Source organism: Melanotaenia boesemani, chromosome 19, assembly GCF_017639745.1.
Source record: "Melanotaenia boesemani isolate fMelBoe1 chromosome 19, fMelBoe1.pri, whole genome shotgun sequence".
In the NCBI taxonomy this organism is placed as follows: domain Eukaryota; kingdom Metazoa; phylum Chordata; class Actinopteri; order Atheriniformes; family Melanotaeniidae; genus Melanotaenia; species Melanotaenia boesemani.
Window position 1 is genome coordinate 7,438,245 of NC_055700.1, and position 10,764 is coordinate 7,449,008.

The window sequence follows — 10,764 nt, forward strand, 5'->3', positions numbered from 1 at the left end:
TTGTACCAATTTTGTAATTTAACTATCAAAAACAAAAAAAGAACTATGAACATATTTATTGACTTCTTCAGCAATATTTGGTTGCAAAACATTTGGCAGGACAGACATGTTTGTATTTCTTGCCATCTAAAATATCCTGAAAATGCCACAGGAGTACTTTTGTAGAAGTAGATATAATCTCTCACCAAAGTTTAAAAATGAATTCTTTCATCGTGTTGGATGCATGCTGCAAGTAAGCCCTGCTGAAAGACCCAAAACCTTGTTTTACGATGCTTGCACATATAAATTAACCTAGAAGGCCTTGATGATCTTCTAGTTTCTCCATTAATTTAACCCCTTTGAGCCATGCACCTACTTTTTAAGGCGCTGTTAAAAATTGTATACCCATAATATCATAGGTGTATCTCTGCAACCACTAGGTCTATTTGAATATTTTTACTATCATAGTATGTATAGTCATGGCTTTTTAAGGTGTGTAAACATTAGTAAATGTGCTACTGGTAGAAAATAAATAAAGATAGCACGTAGCACAAATAAAAAAAAAAAAGACTCCAAAACGGCCATTTTGGCACAACTTGGCACCAGCTCTTGTTCTCCAAATGGGGGTTCTCAGGTTTTTAAAAGGTTAGTATATTGGATGCGTGCGGTTCTGCAGATACCAAAGCAGCCCTACTGTTTGTTTTACTGTGCAGCAGGTAGGATTTTCTTTTCTATGTGGGCCTCATTTCATTGTCTGGAAACAAACTGATGTTCTGCATTTACCAAAGAGCTCAAACTCTATCTATAACACATATAACACAATGATTCATTAGAGTTCCTGAAAATTTTGCTCTATGAAATGGTAAAGCAGGAAGTTAAATGACTAAAATTCACCCTTGAAGTCGGATATTTTACTTTCAGTTTATAGCAAAGGCCGAAAAGAGATTTCAAGACTTTTATGCTGCTTTGTCTTAATAACCATTCTTAATTGTCTTTTCTTTATCATTGTAAGGAAACTCTCAACAGATGCCCCCTTTTAATGCACTACAACCATCACAAACTGGTTAAAGAGAGGTCACGAAATGTTAAACACAGATCAATCTTATGTGTTTTTATCTTGAGGAATTTAATTTAAATTCATTAAACAGTCCTATCGCTTGGTGAGACATCAGTACAATATCCATAACACAGTCAGAAAACACAAAAATCACCACAGTCAAATGAACTATTCAGGGGGCAGTGATGGTGTGCATGTGAGCATATCTTTAGCAGAAATATACCATCCAACCTCAGTTGCCCGCAATTGGTTAAAAAAACAGCTTTAGCAAGGTTAATAGAAATGGAAAGGAATGCACTTTAAGTAGACTAAAGCCTCTTTCACACAGAGATTTTGCTATAATGCTGCTAACAGACCCGCTCATTATGCTGCCTTTTCTCATTCACACTGAGCCTAACAAAGTGGGTCTAACGTCACCCTGTCTGTTTGTAGACCGCATGCTGATTCTCTGGAATCAGAGACTTGACAAATCATCATGTGAAGAGTGGAGCAAATCCTTACAATATCATAAGCCGGCACACCACAAAGTTCAACTCAAAGCTGTGAGCTAGCTGCAAGAGAAATGACTACACCCCTAGTGATGGGTCAAAAAGTCATTAAGCCCAATAAATGTGTTTTCTAAAAATCTGAAAAATGTTTTTGCACTTGATGTGGTTCTCTTTTATTAAAGAGATGAGCAGCCTCTACTTCCTGGGAAAGCTCAGATCCTTCAATGTGCGCCGCAAGATGTTGGAGCTTTACTCTGCTGCTGTTAGTGGGGAAGCAGCATTGAAGCCAGCAACACCAACAGACTCAACAAACTAATAAAGAAGGGTGACTCCGTCATCAGATGCAAGATGGGAAGTTTTGAAACTGTTCTGGAAAAGAGGGCACAGGACCATCATAGAGAACCCTGACCACCCTCTCCACCGCACACGAGCTAAACAACAGAATGCTTTTTCTGCTGTTGTACAAACAGATAAAGGAAATCTTTCCTACCATATGCCTTCACTCTGTTCAACACCTCACCTCTGGCAGGCAGGGGTCAGCTTGAATAGGCGATGGACCATAACTCTGCTTTTTAAACTTGTTTTTGTTTTTTTAACTGCTCCATTTGCACATCTGCTGACCTTTACTGCTGCTCATTGCACAGTTTTTCTTGCTTTTGCACATCCATCTGTTTCACCTACACATTCGACAAGACAGTGTACCTTTGCACATTTGGCATTTACTGTGATTATGTTTTGTTTACTTGAATAATAATGTACATTTGTATATTTGCATTACTGGCTTTTATAATATATATTTCACATATTGTTTCAATTTATAGATTCTTTTGTACTCTGTCAGTCTGTCTGTCTGTCTGTCTGTCTGTCTGTCTGTCTGTCTATCTATCTATCTATCTATCTATCTATCTATCTATCTATCTATCTATCTATCTATCTATCTATCTATCTGACACCCAAATGTGGCAGCCCACTGCTCTCTAGTAACTCTACTAGAGAATCAAAGTTGTTTTCATTCGCCCTGATGCCATCAAGTCTTTCTTTTGAAACAGTAAAAAAGCAACAAAAAAACAAACAAACAAACAAACAAACAAAAAACAAACAAACAAACAAAAAACACCAAAGCAAGCATAAAAACATTTAAGTTTCCATGGCTTTGATACACTTTTTCTTGTTTGCATCTTGAAAATGTGAATAAAAACCAGAAACCATTACTAACGTAAGCTTGGTTATAAAACACATAATTTGCAAATTAAAAACAAAACAAAACAACAACAACAGCACAGCAAGCATTCTGCTGTCAGTCTGGCGAGAATCTTGAATTGAAGAAATGGATGAATGAGGTAAATTTATGCAGAGATATGCATGTAAAAATAAAACAATTCCAGGAAATCTTTAAAATTGCTTGTTTGTCCCAACAGAGTATAATCCTTGGCTAGTCATAAAGGATAAAGGGCCGTTGTGGAGTACTTTTGAGTATCTTTGAAACAATGACCTCTTATTGCCAGAGGGAAAAATCAGCTCATGCCAAGTTCCTATAATCTGACATAAACAGTAGACAAAAGGTGTGGGAGTTCCTGGCAAGATATACTGGAAACATACTGTCAGGTGTCTTTTTGTCAACCCAGTTAACACTTCCATTTGGGGGGAAGATGCTTGCTTGTGAGTTGGACTGATGTGAGTGAATTAGGACTTTATCACAGGGTGAAAGGAGGTGTGAGAGAAAAGCCTCCAGACTGGTTTTGTCTGGTTTAAGTCGGGCTGTGCATTAACCCACTGGATTACGATTGAGCGAGGAATGCTTATCTTTTGTTCAAACCTTCGAGGTGATGTCATCAGTACTTTCCCTAGAAGCACCTGAGCATGATGGAGCTGGAGTCTGGGTAGGGCACTTTATGGCAGTGATTGGGTTGTTGTAATGTGGCCTGATTAGTCACCTGACATCCTTTTTTTTTTTTTTTTTAAAGGAGCTTTTCGACAGAAGACAGACTTCAGTCAGCAGGGCCAAAAAGATTAGCTGCCTGGTGAACTGTGTAAACACACAGACAAATGTGTGTGTTTGTGTGAGCTGCCAGCAGGAATGTGTGTGGGTGTCAGCGTCTGTATGCTGTTGTATATGTTGTGTGATTTAGGAGGGAAAAAAAGCCATGAATAAATAATAGACACCTTTTAGTGGAATGGAGGTGATTAAAAATGGAGGCATGGAGATATGTGTGTGTGTGTGTGTGCGTGCATAGACAAGACAGAAGTAATCATTAACAATAGCAAAAAAGAAAGTATGGAAAAAGAGTGAATAAAAAGAGGACTTGTGGCTGAATCCACTGTGCTGACGCTAGCTGTCTGATCCACTCAGAGACAGTTGGCAGCAGACTCTCTACCAGCCACAAATGTACAGTAATTCAAAGCATGCGATGTGACGCCGTTCCCTGTAAGCTGGGGCTGCAGTCACCCACCCACTCATCAACACACACATACACATACACACAAAGCAATATGCCATAAAAGCAACAAATGTACTGAAGACTCCGTTCCAAGTGATGAAATTATTCACAGTTTCATGGCAAATTTTGGCTGGTGCCAATTTCATAATTTCATTGCAGGGGAACTTTTGCAAACACCAGATCTTCCAAACAAATAATGAGTTCAACTCACTGGTTTCAAACTTCATAAGAAAGAGAGGTTAACAAGGTTAGCATGCAACAATAACAGCACAGCGAACTTAAAGGCAGCAGTGTGCAAATAAGATTTACTGCCACAATCAATTAGTCTTTGAGGGCAAGCATAAATATGGTTGTTTTCAGAATAGTCAATGGAAACGTGTACGTTTTAAGCTTTTATAATGAAATAAAGTTTCTGTTTTAAAAGGGGGGCAAATCAGAAGAGATGAGGATGACATTAACACTGAGAAACAAAAGCAACAGCAAAGAGTTGGTGAGAGGAAAACAAGATTCCATCTTTTGTAGGTTAGTTCTCATGAGCTTCACATGACTTGCATTTAGCCCTTCTCTCACACACCCCTTCGCCTCCTCCTCCTCTCCCTCAGTGCTGATCACTCCCCCTCCCTCCTTTCCTTCACCGCCCCCAACCCACCTCCCCACCCTTCTCCCTCTCCTCCATGCAGCACATAGACTTCCTGTGTGTCCTGGCCTGAATGGTATGTGCATAGAGTGGGTGTCTGGGAGGCCTTTCATCCGGCATGGAAAAAAAGAGAAGTTGAGAGAGAGAGAGAGACAGAGAGAAAGAGAGAGAGAGAGAGAGAGAGAGAGAGAGAGAGAGAGAGACAGACAGACAGAGAGAGAGAGAGAGGTTTCAGAAAAAAAAGAAAGTGAGAGAAGAGAGTCATCTTTAATCCGTTTGAGTCAGAGCAGTTGTCCGGAGGCGAGCGGGGTGGGGCCTAACTGAAGGGGTGAGAGGGCTCTGCTTGTGCCAGGGATGTGTGTAGCGTCTGGGAGGGAAGAGAGAGGCCTGCTGGGAAAGCCTGCAGCCTGCCTATTTGCCTTCCTGGGACTGATGACATCCGGCTGGGACACAGCACGCATGGCTGCATGAAGATCCCAAACTAGAATGGATAAAAACAAATGGATAAAAATGAACTGTTCATGCTCTACTGTGAGGAAATGTTAAGTATAATGACATCCACACTGAACAGAAAGCACAAATTGACTTGTGGGTCATGCAACAGAAGTGGAATGAGAGCTTTGCAGGAACCTGCAGCCTCATGGGCGAGCTCTGAGAAAGGTTTGGCGTTGTCAGACAGGGTGAGGCTGGCTGCTGAGTGCCAGCCAGCACAATACGCTACCCACACTGTGAAGGGGCAAGTTAGTGAGGCTGCCTCATGTCATGGAAACAACCTACAGTTCTGTGTGTGTGCACATGCGCACATACAGAATATTAAGACATGCCTGTACAAGTTGACCTTTAATAAGAAGACAGCATACAGCACCATCTGCTGTTTGGATTGGTTTGAGTTTTCCCATCAGATGAGTGACAGCAAATGCTTCATAATGATTGAATGGATATATTTTAGACTATAATAGAGATAATTTATGTATAAACGACTTTAAAACAGATGGGTTTTGCATACCTAATGGTATTTTACCATTTCAGTAAGCACAGTGCCACAAATTCCCAGCTTTACTGCAACCCCACCGCCTTCATTTGACAGTATTACAATTCATTTACCTGCTAGATTCGATCAAATCTAGAAGCCCCAGAGCTGCAGGCTAATTGTGCATGTGCACCAAATAAATGAGGATTTTATTACATGAAAATTACGAGTCTATGATTTTAGTACTTAAAGCTTCAAACATATATTCTTTTATGAAAATAGCTTTAAAGTGAAGAATGCACATTCCATTAACAGCTTCAAGATGCTTTGCATATAGTGCACATAATTTTCCATAATTAGGCTGCTGTATCAGATGAATGATCTAGCAGTCTAATTATCCAATCGTATTATCAACATACAGAGGATGGAGTTAGAATGGCTCAAAACTGAGTTATAGTTGTAATATAAATGTCATGGGAGGATGAGAAATAAAGTAATTAACTTTTACTTCTCAATTTAGGAGGGTGAATATATCAAAAAGGGGCTTCTTATGCTGCCTGCAGCTCTTAACAAAAAAATGATATCTTGCATATTTATCTAGATAAATATGTTTGTTTAAATGATTTCATTAACACATTTGCAGTGATTTCTACCCGATTCTTTACGTGGAGACTCCACAGATTTTCAGGATTAAAAAAGTGAACGAGACTTTAGGCTAATTTTTATTTTATATTTGAAATTCTGCTTCTTTATGAATAAATATGCACGTAAATTAAATTAAATAAGTATACAATCTGGAATGATTTGTCTATGAAATAAATAAAATGAATGATACAAATTAGAATCGATCAAGGAGCTGGAAAAGTGTGTCATTCTTGAGGCCTTTTTATTTCCATCTTTGATTTTCAAATGAAGGCTGCTGCTTATTTAACAGTCAAACTTTTAAACTCTTTACTGAGCTTGTGCTTGGTTGCATTTTGATTTTCTCTTTCTGTGTGATGTGTTGGTTTACATTGGGTTTAAGCCTTATTTTACTATCTCTGCTCTTATTTATTACCATCTTGTGTTGACCTCTATTTGATTTCCCTCGTGTCTTATTTTAATCAGTGTAAAACACATTTACTTTACATGTAATAAAATCTTAAAATTTTCTTAGAATGACATTGAAAATGTTATTCTAAAATAAATTCAATCCCATCTATGTAACTTTTATGTTATTAATTTAACTCAACTGGAAAATGTATTGAAGTATTATATGTGTGGACATGTTTTTCCAGTCTAAAGTTGCATTCCACAAGTTTCATATACTCAAGCACATTCCCTTCCTTCTCAGTTGAGTTTAGTATTAACTAGTGTTACCAAGTCAACTGTTAAACTAAGGAAAGAAAAATTCAACTAGGGAAAAACTAACAATTGGATTATCATTGTTATAAACTGTAGTTTCATGTTTGTTTTTTTTATTTTGGCTTCCAAACAGTTAAACTTCCTTCAAATCCTTTAAAATGGTCTTAAGTATTCTATAGGATTTTTTTCCCCCATGAATTCCCACTTTAGTCCTTGATAATTTTCAGATGAATATTCTTTTGTGGTGTTGTTTGTTAAGCAAGTAAGCACTGAGCTATGAATCTTTAAAGTTTAAAAAAAGCACCAAACTAACAGGATGAACCAGTTTTGTGTCGATACACCACAGACAACTTGGAAGAGATTTTAAATTGTATGTTAAGGTAATTTGTCATTGGCAGCCTGTCACAAAGAAGTCTCAGACCTAAAAAAAAAAAAAAAAGATCTACAAGAGATGAACAGGATCTGAAAGAGGTCTGAAAAATAGGGGAAAATATACTAAAGTCCTGACACAGGAACTGAGAGATGCATCTAGATTTTCAGTTCATCCATCTGCTGTTCACTGAAGCCTCATCAGAAACAATCACCATGGAAACGTGGCTGTCAAGCAGCCATTCTTATGGAAGGGGAACAGGGAGAAAAGGCTGAGGTATGCCAAATGACACAAGAACTCAAGACTTTTGCAAAGTAGTGTATGTCAGTGTTTTGACATGAGCATTTAGAAAACTCCAGTACAACTTCCCTTGACTGCGTAGTTCAGCCACACAGTCATCTCGCTCCTCCGCTCACAAACCATGAGATTTATGAGACCGCAAGTCATCCTGTCATGAGTAACATGTGAGAGGAAGAAGAGATTTCTGCAGGTTATCCGTTACAGTTGGCCACAGTTAGTACATCCCAAGCCCAGATGCACCTAATTGCTGAGCTTGAAAATGTCAGCAACCACAGATAAACATAGGAAACACACTTTAACCGCATATTTATTTCAACACAATACAATATATACAGCATCAAAATTGAAAATCTCTGAAAAAGAAAAGAAAGAAAGAACTGGGCCTATAGGGAGCCTCACCAGTGATGAGCAGTATGGCTGTCACACATTTCCTAACATTAACATTCATAAAGTAGTAACTTAAATATTCAGATAAAACACACACACACACTGCAATAAATTCTTCATGTAACCTCTTAAATAATTAATATTCACTATTTCCAGCAGTTTGTTAGAATTAACATATTTTCATGTAAATTAGACTGAGAAGGCAATAGTAGAAACAATCCCAAGAAACTAATAAAGTTTTGACTGAAACTGTCATAAACTTTTAACTTTTGATGAACTCATACAACTAACATTGTTTTCCATTTTCTTCCAAAGCAAAGCAGATCTTACAGTAGCAGGCTGTGGGAAAAAAACAACAAAAAAACAAACAAAAAACTCCACCACACACTTTGAATAAGCTGAATTAGTAGCAGGACTCTAGGCTGGATTCTCCAAAGACATATAACCCATCTTTTTTATTTATTTTTTTTATTTTTTTAATTTACACACAACTTTTCCTGCACACACTCTCACACAAGTAGTCTTTGAGTTTATTTAAAGGACACTGACAGACTGAAGATGCTGAGCATCCTCAGGCGACAGATGGTCAAATCATCTCCAGTCAGCTCATTGTCACTGCAAGTTCCTGGCATCGGAGATAACAGGTTTAAATGCTTCAGTATTTGCAGGAAACACCTCTGCAGTGTGTATAAGGTGAACACTGTGTGTGGTTATTACCGCACAGCTTTGCATACTAGTTTCTTTGATAGCCTGTGTAAGGAAAAAATGATGACCAGAAACTCACATGAAGAAGAGGCACAATGTGTACACGAGTAACTATAAAGCTTATCGGTATCCTTTTAAATCTTTACGTGTGTGTGTGTGTGTGTGTGTGTGTGAGAGAGAGAGAGAGATAGATGGAGGCTGAACTGCAAGAGCAAAGCAAAAAAGAAAAATAAAGCCCAGTTTTAGGAAATGTGCTGTTTAAAAGAAATAAGAAAACAAAAAAAAAAGTTAGAGTGGGATATTTGGTGGACATCCAGGGAGCAGAAAAATAAGTACAACACCTTTTTGTTCAAGCTTTAAGAGAAAAAGTCGGACATGCTTCAAAGCCTTTGGCCAAAAACAAAATCTAAATGTCCAAAGTAATCACAAACTCCAGCAGCTTCTGTAAAGTCTCTAAGCAGTGGCATAAATCAGAAGGTGGTCACTGTTTGTTATAGATCTGCATAGCAAGGCGAGGCTCTTTTCCTGACTAGAAATCATTGTTCACTCAGGAATGTGGATTCATTCTGATCCAAATGTGGAGAAAAGTTTATGAAATACCTTCAGCTGTCATGTGGAAAATAGAAGTTGTCCTTTTGGAAGGTGTTTTGTTGGATGTGGTGCCAATATAATCTTACTGCATCCTTTCTTCACTGGTCAACATTTCCATCAAGTCTGGCACCGCCTCTGAATCCAGGTTTCTGATTTAGTTGTTCAGCAGACCATCAACCTTCATCCATCTACTGCAGCATTCTCATCCTTGATGTTCAATAAGAAAAAACTCCTCTTTTGAACATTTTCCTTCTTCCTACATTGCTCCAGCTTTTCTTAGTTGTTGGTTTTAATAATTTCTGTAATATTTATGATGGAGGAACAGTGTCAAAGCAGCAGTGCTGACTGCTTCCTTCATGAAAAGCCAAGAAAAATTCTTGTTTTTTTCTTTTTCTTTGGCTTCATTAATTCATGTGAACGCAAATATTTTTAAAGCCCTCTCCCATTCGCTGTGAATTCTCCATGCTGTGATTTTTTTTTCCACCAAAGAAATGTTTTTCTGACTAATCCAGAAACACAGATACGTCTTTGACTCAAATGAAAAAAAAAAGCAAAGTGAAAAATTATTAGAAATAATTTACAACCCAAGAAGGTCACAGGATGTGTTCTGTACTTCAGCAGAATGGGTCAAGTCATTTTCAGCTGAGTAAATAAAGAGGCTTCAGTGGAATATGTTGGGTCATAGATCAGGAAACTAAAGGCTTAGATTCTTCTTCCTTCATTTAAAAGAGCAACTACTTTTTAAAATCTTTCTTCTCTGTCACAGAAAAACAGAATGTTGCAGCGTTAGCCAACTCTGCTGGAAGTTAGCCGTGCCTCACCTAAAACAGGAAAGATGTACTTCCACGAGGCACTGCGGGAGATCCACAGATGATATTTGACTAAAAGTTAGCCAGAGTTTCTTCTTCTTTTTAAAAGTTTGACTCAAAAATACCTATTATTCCCTAGCAGAAGAGACAAGTATGGAAATAATCCAAAACAAATGGTAAATGGAAACAGCATCAACAAAATCACTAATTGTAAATAAAAATAAATACATATATATTCCTTTAAATCAGAAATTTCCTATTAATCTTTTTGTGTTTTTCTTTTTTGAAAGAATCAAAAGTTGCTTAATAAATGTAATATGCAATATTAGGATACAATCAGGTGTCAGAAGGGTTTTAATCCAAACCAAAGAAGCAAAACTGAAACCAATATTTCCCTTCAAGCCCCCAAAGCAGCTTTATTACCTCCCTATCTCACAAAAACCAGAGCAAGATTGACTCTGGCTTCATCTTTTTCTTAGTTTTTAGCCAAAGAAAATCATCATGCAGGGAAGAAAAATCTAATCTAAGTTTGCCTGATCCAGACCACACAAGAGGGATTCACATGCATCAGCCTATGCATGGCATGGATATACCACACACAGAGCAAAAGTCAATTTTCTAGTGGTAAGGATACCTCACCTCATATCTTTGGAGGTACTGAGCTGTTTTCTGCTATGTTAAGGTTTGAA